Source organism: Nanorana parkeri, unplaced genomic scaffold (genome assembly GCF_000935625.1).
Source record: "Nanorana parkeri isolate BGI_ZX_2015 unplaced genomic scaffold, ASM93562v1 scaffold1775, whole genome shotgun sequence".
Classification (NCBI taxonomy): Eukaryota; Metazoa; Chordata; class Amphibia; order Anura; family Dicroglossidae; genus Nanorana; species Nanorana parkeri.
The window spans coordinates 13,745-32,597 of NW_017308043.1; the positions used below are offsets into that span (position 1 = coordinate 13,745).

General features: G+C 43.9%; 1 protein-coding gene across 1 annotated transcript in view; it reads left to right on the forward strand.

Annotated features, from left to right (window-relative positions):
- The first annotated feature begins 742 nt into the window (after positions 1-742).
- LOC108799636 (protein yippee-like 2) overlaps positions 743-18,853 on the forward strand; it is a 66,794-nt gene continuing 48,683 nt past the window's right edge. The window contains exon 1 of the mRNA XM_018571530.1: positions 743-861. The gene's annotated coding sequence lies outside the window, so the exon portion shown is untranslated. The remainder of the gene's footprint in view (positions 862-18,853) is intronic.

An 18,853-nucleotide genomic window follows, 5' to 3' on the forward strand; every position in this document is an offset into this window, starting at 1 on the left:
AAAAACTCCTCTCATCCCTCCTGTGGTAATCAGTTCCCCATCAGATCTGCTCTGACAGCTGGTGGGAGAAGCTATTCATGTCTGTGTATAATTTGAAACAGCTCCTCCTAATTGCTGTCAAAGGCTCCTCCCATCCCTCCCCTGGCAATCAGTTCCTCATCAGGTGGACACTTTTGACCAGAGGGAGAAGCTGTTTCTGCCACTGTACAATGATTAACCAATCAAATTATACACCTGCAGAAATGGTATCTCCCACTTTGGATCTGATAGGGAACCTCAACACTCTAAACCATGCTGGTTCTACCCCCAAATGTTTACATGTCGGCCCTGCATGCACAGAATGACTGGCCCCAGAAAGATGAATGATTCATTCATTCAAGCAGAGACCTATGGCAATCAATCAGCGTATCTTTTCAGTGTGCTCGGTTAAGCTTTGGAAGCGAAAGATAGAAGTTGATTGGTTGACATGGGCAACTTATCCGGCATTTGTCTGCTCCAGTTGTTCCCCCCTATATGCATTAGCCCTCACAAACATGTGAGACAGCAGTGTGCAAGCACAGCGCCACCTAGCGGCCAGTAGGCGCAGGCTAGGACTGTGCACATCCGCAGGAATGCCGGGGATGTTTCATTTCAGGTCCCAACGTTAAGAAAATGGGCCGTGGCTAGCTCCAGCCAATGGCTGCAATGTTGCTAGGCGCTAGCTCCTACGTATAGGTGGATCAAGGTGTCACTTATTAGAGAGCTGGTTCGGTTGTTCTTGTATTAAACTGCATAGAGCTCAAATGCAGATCTGGCTGGAAAGGGACTTTAGCTGCATGACCATTTGCACCCAGGACACTTTATAACGTCTGGCTGGGCTCAGTAAGTGGCAGAAGCTTTTTGTGCTGCTGGAGGCTCTGAGACTGTATGCGTGTTTGTATGCATTTAGATATGATCATGGTCCTGGACCTGGACTGTAGGCTGTCAGATCATAGTGTAGGAGTGAGAATTGCATGATGACCGGCAGCACAGGCAAAGGGATCTTATGAATGACTCATTCAGGTCCTGTGGCCTCTGCGGATAAAACTGTTAACCTGATGCAAAGGTTGTGCGTCAGCTGCTAGGAGCTTTTCTTCCTACGTGACCACCGCCAGTATGGTGTGTATGTGTATACTGGTGTGTCCATAGCACCCCCCGATCCTGTCAGCTGCCTGTCAGCACTGCTGGTGGAGTCTGCCTTGCCGATCGCTGCTAGATCTGTACACAGTGGCGTTGTGCTAGTGCTGGCGCAGTGTTGGTGTTTGTTGGCTTTCTTCCTGATCCACTGTGCATGATTGGACGATTTTCTCCTGTCCTTGTTGTTTTAGCTCTATGACAGGTAGCCCGGTGCACATCTGAGCTCTGTGGACTGCAGTCCTGGGGTGCAAGCAACATAACATAAACACTGCTACACACGTGAGTTGGAGCTGGAGGATGGGGATGACTGCAGACGATGGCTGCTATGTGATTTCATGGTGTCCGAGCTTCAGGATCGTCCAGAGAAAAGTTACTTGTGTACATTGGCCTGTTCGTACAGAGCGATAAAAGATCAACTGGAGCAATTGCCCTTGGCGACCAATCAGCTTGTAGCTTTCAGTTTGTTCAGTTAAGCTTTGAAAATGAAAGACAGAAGCTGATTGGTTGTGGTAGACACAGCTGATCCAGTTTTGCTACATTCCCCTCAATGTATTTGATGAGACAATCTGATTACATGATATGTGTTGATGGTTTTTTTTTTTTTGGAGGGGGGGGATCTCAAAAAGGTGGGGGTAAGCCCAGCCTTGGTTTAATGGTGAACAAGTATGCTAGTTATCGCTGCCTTGTAGATTCTTGTCAGATAATGCACAGGCAGGGCTGATCTGTCAAGGCAGGATGTATGGTGAAGGTTGATACATGGTAGCTGGCCATGTGACTGCCTTATTTACCAACACACATGAAAGGGAGGAGTTTTCTTCACCTCCTGCACTGGCCTCAAAGCGGAAGAAGCTCTGTGTACTTCTGCCTGCTGCTTTTCCTATTCACTAAGCAGAGCTGTCGTTGGATTTGTTTGATGTCCTTGGTACAGAGGATAACATACATGGCTGTCCAGGAAAGTCCTCCCTTGGGATCCAAGCGTACAGAACTAGTACTGTGAGCACTTTATATTTATACTGTATACACACACCGTTTACCGTGTACGCCCATTAGACAGATCCAGTATAGTTAATGACGAACTGCAGTTATTTTAAACATTAACTCCTGCAGTTGGAAGGGGTTAACTGCTTGTTTTGGTCTAGCGGCTGGGATAAAGAAGATGTACTGACCTGATCCTCCGTCCTGCAGCGGTGAGTGCTCACTTCTCCCCCTCTCAGCTATAGAATGCCCCTCAGCATCCTCACATCTAATGCAAGTCAATGAACCTGCATTAGACCTCCGGAGCCCTGGATAGAGGAAACTGTGAGGAACGGTCTACAAGCCAGGTGCGACCGTGGATCAGGTGAGTGTATATATATATTTTTTTATTCGAGTCTCTAGATTAAAACGAGCAGGTACCCTTGCAGCGTGGGGATAGCCCCACTGCAAGGGTTAATTTTCAACATTCTTCCACTTTAAAATGTATACTCTTACTATTATACAGGATTTATATAGCACCAACTGATTGCGCAGCACTTTACTATATAAAGGAAAACATTAACGTTACAGGACAAGATGGTTAGGGTGGTCCTGCTCGTGAGAGCTTACAATCTAAAAGGAAAGGGCGAGTGATTCAGAAGGTGGTAGTTGTCACTTCATGTTTATAGCCCACAAATTACATTTAGGAGAACCTTCATTTGGTCTCGGTTTATACAGCACAAGAACTATACAGGAGCACTAAGGGATTTCATAGATCTCATGCTCGAATGATTGTTTCAGGAAAGTCATTGACAATGAGCAGATGGGATCAGTGGCGTAACCAGAGTTCTGGGCGCCCGGGGCAGAAATTTTTTTTTCGCCCCCCCCATTATATAAACTACACTTGTACCCGCTCTCCTGTCTGACATAGCAGGCTGCGAGAGGAGAGCCCAGCCTCCTGTGACAGCGCTGGCTGTCTCCGCCCCCACACCGCTCTGCTGCACTAGCTCTTTGAAAGTGCAGCTTTTTATAGGTGTTTGCTGATGGGCGAACAGCACATTCATTTCATTTAAAATGATTTCTCTCTACCCACAAAGGATGTAAATCCACTTTGTGTGCACCAAGTGCTTTCGCCAACCCGGTTTCTACCTTTTACAGTAGCAGTGATATCATCACTGTGCTTTACATAGGCTGTGCAGCAGGGCTGTGGGAGGGGCCATGTAGCCCCCACACACTACAGCCTGCTTGCAAAAACAGGAGGGGCGGATACAAGACCAGTCACTCTACACAAGGAGAGAGAGCAGCAGCGACTGGTCTTCATTACAGGAAGCTCCTGAACAGAGGAGGTTTCACCCTGGATTACTGCACAGATCTGGAAGAAATACATAAAGCTCACCAACATTCCATTAATGATACACATGGCTATTTTTTATATTTAGATATTTGCTTATCTCAGAGTTCCATTTGAAACATGCAACCGGCTAACATTGTGGTTGTAGTGTGCTATGTAATGTTAGAAATTGGTAAGTAAGTAAATGTTTCTTATTTACATAAATTGTGGAAACAAAATAACTTGATATTTTATTACAGCCAGCTCTAGAAAAAAACACCATTTCATCTGGCTCTGAATTGATTTACTAAATCATTAAAACCTATTTCCACCAAGCTACAACACATGGCTGCTGGTGTGTGTTGCCTCGCACAGTCCTAATGTGCTGATTGTGAACCATTGCACTGTTTACTTTTTTTTTACTGTGTTGTATTGGTATTGCAGTTCCTTATGCTGAAAGGCAAACAATGTTCAACACACATACTGCATATAATATCAGTTTTGTTTTAATCTATTATTGGATATTAGAGTCCAGTGTTATCCTTTCACTCTTTCATATATTAGGGCACCTCTGTAGGTAATTCCGTGACTGTTTATTTAATGGAATACAAATGTTTTTGTATTGGCTTACAATGTATTAGAAACTATCATATTAGCACACTGCCATAGCAGAGCTTCCTGTTTGTATCTTCCTGTTACACAAGCAAGTATATATGTTCATGTATGGCAGGCACGTGTTCAGTCACGACAGCAGTAGGTCCTTCATTACAATATGTGTGGTTTACTAATGCCTACTTTACACAGGCTATGTATGGCAGGCCAATGTTCAGTCATGACAGCAGTAGGTCCTTCATTACAATATAGCTGGTGTACTAAGGCCTAGTTCACACAGGCTACGTATGGCAGGCCAATGTTCAGTCATGACAGCAGTAGGTCCTTCATTACAATATAGCTGGTGTACTAAGGCCTAGTTCACACAGGCTACGTATGGCAGGCCAGTATTCAGTCATGAGGGCAGTAGGTCCTTCATTACAATATAGCTGGTGTACTAAGGCCTAGTTCACACAGGCTACATATGGCAGGCCAGTATTCAGTCATGACAGCAGTAAGTCCTTCATTACAATATGGCTGGTTTACTAAGGCCTACTTTACACAGGCTTCAGTTTCTATAGGAGCATTAAGGGCACAATGTTTTGGGCAAACGTTTGCAAACCGTTTGTGACGTTTTCAGCAAGCTTCCGGCAGCTTTGTTGAAGCTTTCAAAGCATCCCCCAGCTCCATTTAGGGAGCGTTAAACAGATCTTAATGGGAGTAACTTTAAACAAGCTTCTAGAAGGCTTCAGCAGACTTTCAACAAGATTCAGGTTGTGCTGCAGTCTGTTAGTGGCTTCTTTAAAGCTTCTTCCATTAAGAGCTGTTTAACATTCCCAAACTGGAGCTGAAGGGTACTTTAAAAGATTCAATAAAGCTTGCTAAAAGCTCACTGTTCACACTACAAGCGGAAGCCTGTGTGAACTAGGCATAAATAAGTTGTGAATCTGCACACAATTCAGCGAACAATAACTTCAATTAGCCAATCATGTAGAAAAGCAAATTCCTGTTCACATTAAAAGCCCAATCATGTGCAGATAATTGATTGGCCTGCTTCACACTATAGTGTGTCCAACAAGTGCCGCAACTCATCGGGGTTCCACCAGAATAAAATCTTTTTTTTTAATTTGATAGCGGAGCAATTAAATACACACTGATTCAATTCCCCCACAGCAATCCTCCGCCTCTCACTTTCTTCACCTATTAGGCTTAATCATAGAGATCAGTAGAATATATATATATATATATATGTATGTATATATATAAAATATATATATATATATATATATGTATGTATATATAGTGAATTGATTCGGTGTGTGGAGTTCGGCGCTTGTTGGACTCTTGCACTTTGGAATGGTTGCACGTTTTGTACCTTGCACTGTGATACAGTCATGTTGGAATCGGCACTTGGTGGGAGTTTTGCGCTAAGTGCATGCCACCATTTGTTTAGCGCATGTTAACGCTATAGTGTAAATGAGCCCTCAATGTGTCAGAACAGCTGTTACATTTAGCAAAGGACTATATTTTTCACTCCTAAATCTTTCAGTTAGTTATAGAAAAAGTGTACATTTATATCCTGGGGCCATTTCCTGCAGAGCTGATCCTAGCCAGCCATGGGTGATAGTGACTTGAGATGGCCATACAAAGCTAGAATTTCAGCCAATTTCTGCTAAATCGGCCAAAATTCAAGCCATAGGTTGGCCTGCCAGCCCCACCCAACTTGACAAACTTCAAGTAAAAAAGCAGAAAATTGTTGGCTGACTAGTGACTGCATCCAGTGAGCTGAAGTCACCATTTGGGAGCATGGCTGCATTAATACAATAGCCAACAGCTGGAGATTCCTCCATCCATGCTGTTCACCATGGAAGGGGAAATTAAGTGGGTTTTTTTCCCCCTCATTCAACCCAACTACACATGTATGGTTATGGCCCATTAAACTGCCAATTTTATGTTGAAGTACCCTGAAACTATATTTAAAAAAAAAAACAACTAAGTCATGTATACAGAAAAGGGATTCTTGGTTCATGGGGAAAACTAAAAACCAGGGACAGGGCTTAGAGATGAGAAGTAGGGACGCAGAGGCTGACTATGCATTATATAATGACTGACTATTAGGATCATGTGATAGTTTTACATTGAAGCGACTTGACAAGGGCCTAGTCGCACTTATATGCTCATTTTGTTAGGTGTCTTGAAGCGCTTCAGCATGACTACTCATTTTCATTGGGCCCTCAACCTATGTAAACTGCCACTGATTCTCAATTTCAGCCCAATGCATCTCCCTACTGGCACAACACCATGCAATAGCATTATTACTTTTGTACTGCACAACGGATGTGATTGCGGCACCACAAGTTGCGCTGCAACACATCATGCATGCTGAGAGGGGTGTTGGGGTGCAGTTAAGAATCAATAGCAACACACCAGCGCACCTGGCTTGTGTTAATTGCATGGATGCCGCGCGTTTAGTGCACCACTATTGTGTGAGCACGCCCTTAAAATGTGGCCAAAAGCAGATTTGTTATATGTGAGGCACTTTTTATTTTAGTCTTTGACATATTTGTAGGAAGATGGAAAGAAGCGTAGAGTCCGAGCTCTTGAGCACTGTTTTATTGCTGCAGGCAGTGATTCATTATGGCTGCACACTGGTAAATGTTATATTACATAGGAACATTCATCTGGATCCTGGCAGACAAGCCCTCTTTTGTATTTGAACACATCATGTACTAGTATTTGTTTAAAGCTGAACTCCTGACACAAAAGCTTTCATTTAAATATATTCCTCAATCACAAGGCACATATAGCTTACATTATCACTGTGCTGTACATATCTTGTGCAGAAAGCAGAGCTGTGGGAGGGACACAGCAGGCTCCACCCACTACAGACTGACTGAGCAACACTGACTGGTCTTTATTACAGTAAGCTCCTGCATAGAGGTAAAGTCTCACACTGCATTACTGTACGGATCTGGGAGAAATACACAAACACCAGCCCTCCAGCTGTTATGGAAACTACAAGTCCCATGAGGCATTGCAAAAATCAAGGTATGACACGTTAGTTAAAGCACGGCTGGAGGACCGAAGTTGGCCAGCCCTGCCATAGCCGGATATGTTTGTGTGGGCCACCCTCCCCCCTGGTTACTGGATTCAGGCAGCATGGGCTAGGCCTGGTCTGGCACTTGAGGATGGAGTGTCCAGAATGCCCCCACATTCATGTACATGTTTCCGACATTTGCGGTTTTCTTATGAGTGTCTGAGGCACTCTGTATATATTCCAGGAGATATATTTTTGTCTGACAGTCTAGGGTTTTACATACAGCTGATGTTTTCAGACACAGTATACCAACACTGAAGCCTAATATATGTGACAAAGGTGTACAAGTCCAAATGTAAACTGTTACTTTACATATTTGTTTACAAGTTAAAGGTCAGGGTTATAAATACTTGGATGGAATCTTTGTAAACTCTCTATTACTGGGATATTATCTTGCATTCATTGTGACCGTCTGTTTGTTTTTCTTAGGGGTGCGTATAACATATACTGTTTAGCTTATCTGCAAAGAACCTGTGGAGGATGAAGATTCATATAAGGCCCCGTTCACACCAGGGTGGTCGCAGATCAGAGCGGTTCCATTGAAAGCTGCATGGAAACCGCACTGATCAGCGCAGCAATAAAGGGTCAGGGAGCAATTCGGGTAGGAGGTGGTTCGGCTCGTGCAGAGTAGCGCGGTCGCATCAACGGTCCGCATAGCAATGTATGGGATCGTTCATGTTGGCGGATCCGCGCAGCTGAAAAGGAAAAAAAAACTGCTTTTCCCTAGCATTTTTAAATTTTCTTTGTAAACTGTACAGTCCTTGTGCCGTGGACCCGCTCATTTGTAGCATCTGTAAAGTGCCGATAATGGGCCAGGTGAATGAGGACTATATAACTCCTGTGTGCATACGCAGGTGTTACATCATCAGTGGCTGCCCAATGGCCAAACAGGATAACCATAGGACTGGGCAGAGGAGGATGCAGCAGTGACAGGTGCCTGGACCCATCACCGCTGGAGGTCAGCTGTATGAGGAAGATGTATGCCATAATGATTATGGCAAATGCTCACTCCCACCAGCGAAGTCTACTTCCACTTTAAAGTAGATGTAAAATTTAGTTTGCAATAATAAACTATTGCCATTTTTAAAATAAACTATTTGTTTTCACCATTTAAAAAAAAAAAAAAAAAATCCTTTGTTGCATCCCAGTGCTGCTTATCTCCTGCTCTCTACATGCATCCACTCCAGCGATGGTTGCATGGTATTTTTAGGTCGGGTTTCCTGCAGGTGACAACCGTGGACCATATCTGTATAATGTGCATGATAAATTTGTTGCTATAGTCTACATTAACAGCCCATGCAATGAGAGGCCCATGCGGGAGCACAATTGGAAAACAGGAACAGAGCCATATCCCCTTATAACAGGGCGTGTGTGAACAAGGCACTAATGGCAGGCTAACCAGGTATTATTTTAATGAAAGCTGCAGTTTAAAATTAGCCTAAATTCCAAGGTCAATTCCAATAACATGTTAAAGTGACATTAAAGGCAAAGTGTTTTTTCCCTCCCCCCCCCCCCCCCCCCCCCAGGCGAGTGTCAGATCCAGTGCTGACTCCTCTGTGCTTGCTGGTACTTCCTGTCCCACGGTGTCTGCATGCGGGTGCACGCGTCCATATACTTACCTTGCGTCTCTCCCGGCCAAAAATCCGAACTGCGCATGCGTCCGCCCCAGGATGCTTTGTGGCTGCCCGAGCATTTTCGGACGGGAGAGCGCGGCGAAGACAGTGGTAAGTTTAAACCGCTTTTAAAGCGTTAAAAAAAAACAACTTTTTGCATATATCTACTGCTTTCTAGCAGTGGATATATGCAAAAACACCAGAGGGTTTACAAACCCTTTAAAGTGGAACTGAAGCCAAACTTTTTATTTTTTTAAGATGGCATAAGGGAGGGTTATAATATAAACCCGCTTGGCTTTTTTTTGTCATCTGTGTCCCATTGGGGAGATTTCCTGTCCAATTGCCACAACAGGAAGTGAGAGGAAATTCCTCCAAAGTGAGAGAGATCCCTGGTGGTTAGGGTCACCAGAACTACTATGCCCACTGAAAGATTTCCTATCTATTCCTGTTCTGGTGGCGACTCAAAATTTGGGATTTTCTTCCTCTTTCAGTGAGAACGCCCATTGGAATAAAAACAGATTATTTTTAAAAAATGTTTTAATTTTTTTTATTTTATTGATTGTGTTTTTTGTTTTTTTTATTATTATTCTTTTTCTCCCCCACCCCCCCTTTCAGAAACTGAATATACAATCCAGAGTCTAGTTACCTTGATGGAACTTCGATTTTGGAGATCTGTTACTGTAATTTGCTCAACATTTCAATCCCAGATACTAAAAAAAAAGTGCTTAGACTTGATTTTCTTCTGATTCCTAATCGTGCTATAGTGTTCTACCCAACAAATTTCTTTATTTTTCTTTTCTTTAAATAAAATATGTGACTCAACAAAAAAAGGAGTGGTTACGTGTGAAATAACATATGACCAAAGAATAACTATTATTAAGAAAAATTCAGAGCAAACAACTTATCCTTGCAGTGGGGCTACCCCTGCAGTGCAAGGGTTAAATGCTAATTTTGTGTAGGGGACTCAAAGCAGAGCTACTTACCTGATCCTCAGTCCCACCAGCTCCCTCCAGGCTGCTAGACCGGTCCCTGCAGCATCTTCCTTTCCCCCTCGGGCTCTGGCGGTCTAGGGACCGCTGGCATCATCACGTCTAATGCAGGTCAATTGACTTATATTAGATGTCAGGATGCCCAGGGATATTCTAAAGAGGGTGGGGTGATGGGTGAGTGGCGACCACCGCGGGACCAAGGATCAGGTGAATGGTACAGCTTTACAAAATTAACCCTTGCAGTGCGGGGATAGCCCCACTACAACGGTAAGGTTTTCCTTTACCTGGAGTTCTTCTTTAAAGGAGAACTATGAGGTGAGTGCTTTTCACTCACCTCATAGTTCTAGCCGACCTGTGACAATGAGGCTGTCGCAGGTCGGCTCAGTAGATCGGGAGGTGAGCGAACACATGCCGGCGTCGCTCACTTCTCGATCCTGTCACGGCCCTCCCCGCTCCGGTCCACCAGCGCTGACTGGCGGAAGGGACGGGGGAGGGGGCGGGTACAGCTGGCTCTGCCTCTAGATAGGCAGAGCCAGCTGTCACTCACGCAGCTGGGCGGATCTCGACATGTAGCTCGCGGTATACTGAGCTTAGGGTGACTGGAGGACGCTAGATTGTGTCCTCCCGTTACCCTAAGGAGAACTATGGGGAAAAGCCCTGACCCCATAGTTCTCCTCCTTTTAATTCTCTTGTTAAACAAAAAAACAAAAAGAATGTGTTATTTTAAAATGAGGATTTTTTGAAATCCCCTAACTAGATCATACTTTTACTCATTCCTTGCAATGGAAGAACCGCTCATTTCCTGTGAAGCACTTAGTAACCTTTAGGCCCGGGTGCACACTTGGGCGATCCCGGGACGCATGACCCGGGACCACACGTTTGTGTGCAGTTGCACGCAGCATTTGCTGCGTGGCCCCATTTGATTATCAATGGGGTTATATCCGCGTGACAATCGCTGAAGAAAGGTACATGTACCTTTTTTCGCGACACGCACAGCGCAGAATTTTTTCAGCCGCGATCGTGTGCGGTTGCACAGGCAGAATCGTGGGGGTGCAATCTGCCTGATGCAACTGGGGTGCCTTCACGCACAGCACCTTTTAGAAAAGAATGGCATCACCAGCGTGATCAGTAGTGGTGTGCAATTCCGTGACCGCCCAGCCATCCGCACGGTTTCGTGCACGATTGTCGCATGGTCATGGATCGCCTAAGTGTGAACCTGGCCTGCTTTAATGTGTGTCTGTATCCATCCCCTGCACTACATCATGCTGATTCCCAATATAAACTTACATTGAGAAAGACATAAGGCAAGCTCCCGTTCCATAAGGATATGTGTTTTGAACCCGATTTCTGATTTTATTCAGCAGGGATATGAGGGGTTGCCATAAACAGGAAAAGAAATTAAAATTGGTCCTGGCAGTTATAGACCTGGTCACCATGAAATAAATGTTTCTTTCCCAGAAAGGGTTTTCAGTTTTCTTTCTTTTGTTTATGAATACATAGGCTGTAGCTTTTAGTATCACAAGCAGACAGATCATTTCCTTATTTGTGTATAAAGTTAACAGCAGTAATGAGGGAATGAAATTGTGACCTGCTAGTGATCCTTTTTAGGAAAACCCTTAGTCTAGGAATTTAATGGCCTCCTTTGAATTATTATTAAATACATTGATGATAACCACTAACATTTAGGTTATTTCAGGATATTGCTAAGAGGCTTGGAAATAGAGTTTAAAGAAGAAGTCCAGGCACAAGAACTCCAGACATAAAAAACTTACTGTTGCAATGGGGCTACCTCCACACTGCAAGGGTTAAGCACACATTTTATCTAGGGGGCTCACATAAAGCTGTATTACTTACCTGATTCCCAGCTCCGGTGGCAGTCATCGCTCACCTGTCTTCCCCTACGCTCTGGCTATGAAATGTCACTGGGCATCTTCACGTCTAATGCATGTCAATGGAAGATGTGATGACATCAGCAGTCCTTAGACTGCCGGATCCCAGGGAAGAAGATGCTGCGAAAATGGTCTAGCAGGATGGAGGGAGCCGGCAAAACCAAGAATCAGGGAAGTAAAACCGCTTTAATAGTGTTTCTGAGATAAAATGAGTATCTAAAGAAGAACTCCAGGAAATGTTTCTTTTAACCCTTGCAGTGGGGCTACCCCCGCACTGCAAGGGTTAAGTGCTCGTGTTTGTCTAGGTGCTAAAATAACAAAGATATACATGGTCTAAAAAGAAGCTGGCTCGAAGCTTCGGGTGAGTATAACTTTTTTTAACATTTTATTTTGTTTGCCCGGAGGAGTTCTTCTTTAAAAGAGAACTACGAGGTTAGTGTTTTTCCCCATAGTTCTCTGTAGGGTCACGGGAGGGCATGTACTAACCTCCTCCCGTGAACCAAAGCTCAGTTTATCGCTATTGGCCACGATATACTGAGAGCGATATTGCCCGTGATATACTGAGAGCGCCGCAGCCGGGACAGATCCTGGCAATACTGTCTGGATCCACCCAGCTGCGTGAGTGACAGCTGGCTCTCCCAGAGCCAGCTGTGACCGCCCCCTCCCCGTTCGTTCCGCCACTCAGCACTGGAGGGGGGGGGGGAATCCCTGTGGGGAGCCATGACTGACGGTCACGACTTACTGCAGGGAGACCATGTGACAGCTTCTTTGAGCCGACGTGTGACAGCTTCTTTGTCACAGGTCGGCTCTAACTATGAGGATGAGTGGAAATCACTCACCTCATAGTTCCTTTACAACTGAACTCTAGGCAAGTATTAAAAAAAACAGAAATACAGCTCTGTCATTATTTAATACATTATTTATTTTTTGTTTAAATACAACCAGTGAAAGTACCTAAATGTGACCTGGTATCAGCCTCCTTTCAAACCCTGTACAGCAGGACTGGACTGTGAAAGGAAAAAGCAGTTCAAGAAGCCAATCAGTTCATGTGCTGACCAGAAGCATACAGTTAGGAGGATCAAGCAAAGTTTCAAAGAGATGAGCTCATCATTGTGCAGCTCCTCCTTTCACTGTCCAATCTCAGACTTGGGGCGGGGCCAGGACAATGTGAGCTCAGGGGAAGTGAGTTCAATTATGTTAAGCAATCAGACTAAGAAATTCAGGGGGAAAAAACACTGCTGGGGAAATCTCATGATTTGAAGTTTGAACATTGCAGCATTGTTATTGTATGGGCTATATTTTTATCTTGATAGTTTTGGCTGGAGTTCTGCTTTAAACCACTATTCCAAGGCTGAAAATCCCGGTTGATTATTTTTCCCTTGTGTGTTTTGTAAGTTTAAACTGGGCCCCATGCTAAAGTCTGTTTTTGCTTTTAAATTGTAGCCTCAGTTATTAAGTTCCAGGCCTCTGCGGTATTATATTTAACCGTAGGAAAGATAACAAGAAAGTGCTCCAACAGCTGTTATCAGCAGCTCTACAAGGACAATGAATAAATAAGCATATACATTAATAGCCTAAAGATATTGGATGGATTTTCAGACCTTTTCATTACACATCCCAGGGAGCATTGAAGAAATTGCATTCAATATCACGATGTTCTATGTGCATGCAGGAAATAACACTGATAGCTCACATACTGGACAACAATAGCGCAGATAATGGCTAATGTGGTGCCTGCGGCTTCAAGTAAAACCAGTTAATGTGCATTTACACCGTCTTCACAGCACATATAGAAACATGCACTATATGTAAGGCAGCAAAATTGATTGTTGAATCCTTATTTACAGGGGTTGGCCTGATTAACATTTGTAAGGGTGTAACTCTTGTCTGCTAATTTCGATGCTGAACTTCTTCATTTGTGGTCTCCCGTTCCTTTGCTGCTGGTATTTTACTGGTCAAATGACAGAAAAGCATTCAACGATAATTACTGTTCCTTTAAAATAGACCTATACTTAAAATTGAAACTTTGGCTTTATACTAAGGGTTGATTAGCACAGTTTAAAGGAGGTCTAAAGTCCCAATATATAATATCCTCTTATAACAACAGCACTGTTATAGGAGCACATACTGTTTGTTGTTTTTGATAATGCAATCAAAGCTTACTTGAAAAACCCTTTATATGTAGGGACGCATCGGTGCCAGTACTGGGCATTTTTCACGAGCACTCGTACTCATCAAAATGCCCCAATACTAAGCGCCGATACTGACGCTTTAAATTTTGTAATGGATTTGGCTGTCATAAGGTCCCGCACGCCTGTTTAAAGCGCCGGTCTGGCCACACATTTTCTCCTCCTCCTTCCTGCACCAGCCAGCACAGCACTGGGGAGTTACGCACAGCCCTAGTGAGATCACATGCAGCCCCGTTGAGGCCCTGCCCACAGCCCTGGTAAGACTACACAGTCTCCTGAGACCCGGCACAGCCCTGGTCAGACCTCGTACAGCCTCCTGAGACCCTGCACAGCCCTGGTGAGCAACAGAGTATGTAGCTTTATATTATTCTGCATTGCTGTATAATGTATTCCTGGAAACTGTAGTCCACTCTAGTTGGTGGTATTCTGCATTGCTATATAATGTATTGCTGGGATTTGTAGTCCACTATAGCTGATGATATTCTGCATTGCTGTATAATGTATTCCTGGAAATTGTAGTCCCCTATAGCTTATGATATTCTGCATTGCTGCATAATGTATTGCTGAGATTTGTAGTTCCCTATAGCTGATGATATTCTGCATTGCTGTATAATGTATTCCTGGAAATTGTAGTCCCCTATAGCTTATGATATTCTGCATTGCTGCATAATGTATTGCTGGGATTTGTAGTCCCTCTACAGCTTCGAGTTAGTGGCAGAACTACCGGGGGTAGCAGTGGTTGCAGCTGCGTCCAGGCTCTGGCTATCCACCACTGTCCTAAAATCATTAGTCGTTATTGTTTTAGAAAAACTGTCACATGACACTAAAAACAAGGTATTGGTATCGGCGAGTACTTGAGGAAAAGTATCGTTCCTCAGTCTTGAGCAATTGGTATCGGTGCGTGCCTAGTAGTGAGTGCTGCCTTCCGTCTGCCCAACGCTTTCAACAGAAGTACCTACGGATTGTTGCGGCAGGAATGCCAGGTGTCCCCGTTCAGATGAGGCCACTGTACTCACTAAAGTAAATGACCGGGTGACAGCGGCTTTATCTGTAAGCGGCAGTCCGCATGTGATCGTACATGGGCTTGGGTGAACAGTGATTGCAGCCAATCAGCTGCAGTCACTATTCAGGTATTCTGGCATGCCTGCCACTGGTAAAGTACAGGCGTCTGATGGGGCGGGGGGACTTTATCATGTTTAGCATGGATGGGAGAATTTAGTGTTTTTCTCATTCAGCCCTGCGGCAAGTGTATGGCCAGCATTAGACTGCACTCCATTACATTAAGCACAACATTCCTAGCATGATTCAGAAGGCTTTCTCTGAAAAGAGAAGCTGTGCTTTAATTTTTTACCAGAATCACTCTTCAGCCTCTGAGAACATATATATGGGTTTACACAAAGAGGGGGTTCCTCCTCCACAAGGCCAAATACCTAAAAAAAACAAGCCATGGCCAGTATTTTTTCAAAACAACCTAGCAATCCTAAATATTGGGTTTAGGGCTTGTTAACACCATAGAAATGTGTTTTTTCCACACAACTCTGTACATATATGGTGTGAACAGCGCACATAGAATACCATTGTTTTCAATGGACAGACACTCATTGGTCATTCCCTCATTCAAGCCCCGTACAGTATGAAGGGCTGTTTTTTACAGCTCATGTAAGTCTTTGGAGACGTGGGAGCTTTGCGCACAGCTCCTGCATCTTCATAGACCTTCATGAGCTTCCCACAGCTCTGCGCACAACCAGCCCTTCATGCTGTACAGGGCAACACACCCCTTGTGATTGTGGTTTAAAGTGCAAAGGACACCTTGGAGGTGTTTGTCCACTTTACCACTCGGCAAGGTAGTGCAGAACCTGAGCAGTAAAAGAGATTATGACATGGATTTACAATCTGATTGCCTATGTTTGTATCCTGGCTGGCTCCTTGTAAACTAGTCAGCCTTGGATCTAACACAAAGACAGCAATTAATAAAGGCAGCACTGCCTAGCTCTGACACATGCATGTACAACAAAAACAAATACCACTTCCTGATTTCACAAATGTGAGGCAGAAAAGCACAGTGGGAGATCAAAACAAGAAAGCAATGTCTCTAATAAGTTGCAGCAGGGATTTTACACTCCAGCAAATTAAGCCACAGCTTTGTGTCATGCAAAATATTATTATTTCTAATGTTGAGTTGCTGAAATGACTAAGCCTAAAGCTTTTGGTCTATTGTTTTATCTGCTTGCCTAATATTCTATCATTATATCAGTACAATATAGCAGCAGTTCTGGATGTGCATTGAGGTGTAAATAAATTATTTGCATGGCTTTTCATTTTTGTTTTATTTTTCATTTTGGACAGAGTAGGTAATGGTTAGTTAATCAGCTCTAGGAGCTTGCCCAAGTCAAGAGGTGCCACTAGCCAGGGAGACAAAAGCTCAGGCATGCTTACAGCAGAGGTGATTCCTCCCATGGAGGACCCTGGTTCCTCTCACCGCCTCAGCAGCATAATGGTTTATGGCATCCTCCCAATGGACCTCTGGACCCATAGAAAGTAAATGGCTCTGCTGAATCTGTTACCCGCATGACGCTTTGCAGCCAGGCTGCCTGCATCCTAGGGTAGCTGATCCAGCTGGGCCTTTTACATGCTTAAGGCCCGGTTCACACCTGGGCGTTTTGTAGCGCGTTCTACGCTCTGCAAAATGCTCAAACACCGAAATCCCATTATTTCCTATGGGTATGGTTCACACGTGGGCGTATTACAGACCATATGAACGCGCTACAAAACGTCCTGCGCCCAAAGAAGTACAGGAGCTTTTTGGGGGTGTTTTTGTCGCGCGTTTCCATTGGGATACAGCCAAGTAGCCTTCGGAAACAGGTTTTTTTTACCGCGAATCGCGCATATTCAATAGGCCTAGGTGTGAACCCAGTCTAACAAATGGGGGGAACAGGGTAACTGGGTGCAACCCCAGGTCTATGTACCCGGGGATGAAATTAAGCTGAGTGCCCAACATATACTCTCACTGAGCAGAGGGCAGTGTCAACTGAGCTTTGGCAAAACTTAAGAATAGTAATGCCCACAAATTGGGCTTCTGGAATGGGGGGGGGAACTGTCAGGCAGCAATGCAAGAACTAAAGAAGGGATTTTCTTCACAATCCACTAGTATTTTACTGGAGAGGCAAAAAAATATACCTGGCCAAAAAAAGGCAACACCTGGATTTAGCTAAGCAAGTAGGTTCCATTGGATATTTACTGCAGTGATGTTTCATATGTTCTGTCCCCAAAAAATGAGGTCAGCTGCCTACCTGAATATAGTGACCACGTTTTTCCATCAATGGATTTTTTTTTTCTTCCCTGATGGCACGGTCATGTTCCAAAATGACAATTCCAGGATTCACTGGGCTCAGATTGTGAAAGAGTGGTTCAGGGAGCATGAGACATCCTTTTCACACATGTATTGGCCACCGCAGAGTCCAGACCTTAAACCTATTAAGAATCTTTGGGATGTGCTGGAGCTGACTTTATGCAGTGGTCTGACTCTCCCATCATCACTACAAGTTCTTGGTGAATAATTAATGCAACTCTGGATGGAAATTAATGTTGTGAAATTGCATAAGCTTATCTAAACAATGCCATGGCGAATGCGTGCCGTAATCAAAGCTAAAAGTGGTCCAACAAAATATTAGAGTGTGTGATTTTTGTTTTTGGCCAGGCAGTGTATGGCCATGTATTTAATTTTGTTTTGTTTTTTTAATGCTAATGAGAGTTCACCTGTCAAGCGTAGATCAACTACATCTATTGAACACTTGTACATTTCCCCCTTAAACACACTGCAGGTACAGAAAAATAACCGTTGATGTGCCAGAAACATAGTATGCTACCTTCCTTATTGACATGACAACAAAGCACTAAATTCCTAAGGACGTGGTGTCAGCCCTGCCTACTTAATTTCTGATAGATTACAAAGAACACATACCTCTACTCATCTCCTCTCCACTCTCCTCATCTCCATAACTCCTCCATGTGTACAGGCAGAGAACACAGGAAGTTATCTGCTCACAAGGTTTCTGGAAAAATCAACAGGTATTTTTGCACTTATCAGACAGATATAACAAAACACTTCCAATGGTATATTTGCAAGGACAAAAGGGTAGCAAATAACGAAGTTAATTTTAAGGGTTTACATACACTTTTTAAGGCCCATGCTGCAATTTAATAATGCTTCCTTCCTTCTTGTGGTCATTCCAGAGAATGTAAGTCATGGATGTGATTAAGTGTATATCGAATAAAAATTGGTATGCACAGAGAGTGCCGGAAGTTCAGCTCACAAGATTTCTGATTAGATCAACAGGTAACTTTCTGTTTATAAGGCAGATATCGCAATGCTCTTTCAATTGTATATTTAGAACAAAAGGAAGCAAATAAGTAGTCCGTTGTTGGGGTTTACATACACTTTATTAGCGCAGACTTGGGCAATTATACTTCATGTACAAAACAAATGACCTGCACTGTTCCATGAACTTTTTCAGTGTGGACAGGTTTATTTATATTTCCTCCCTATGCAGTAGAAGCTCCACTCAGTTTACAGCATTAATAAAAAGTATTTTTCATTGTATTCTAGAACCCAAAAGAGATATATACAAGTAGCCTGCTACTAAAGAAAGGGCAACTAAGATGACAGTGTTAAAGTGACACTAAACCAGTGGTTCTCAACCTGTGGGTCGGGACCCCTTCGGGGGTCGAATGACAATTTGCCAGGGGTCGCCGGGAGTCTCCCACTATTAGATAGCTATTAGCTTATCATCATTATTATTATTATTAATAATAAAAGCTGACACCCTCGGCTTGTGTTATATGGTTTTCTGTTACAGCAGTGGTTCTCTAGCTGTGGGTCGCTGTGTGATTTCTGCTGTGCTAGGTGAGAGTCCTCCTCAGCCCTCTCCTAGCGCGGATGGATCAGTTCTCCCGCCACGCCGCCAGATGTCGCTGCAGCAGCCGCGTCATCCCTAAATTTTACCTTTGGGAGTCACCACAGCTTGGCAAATGTTACCAAGGGGTCCC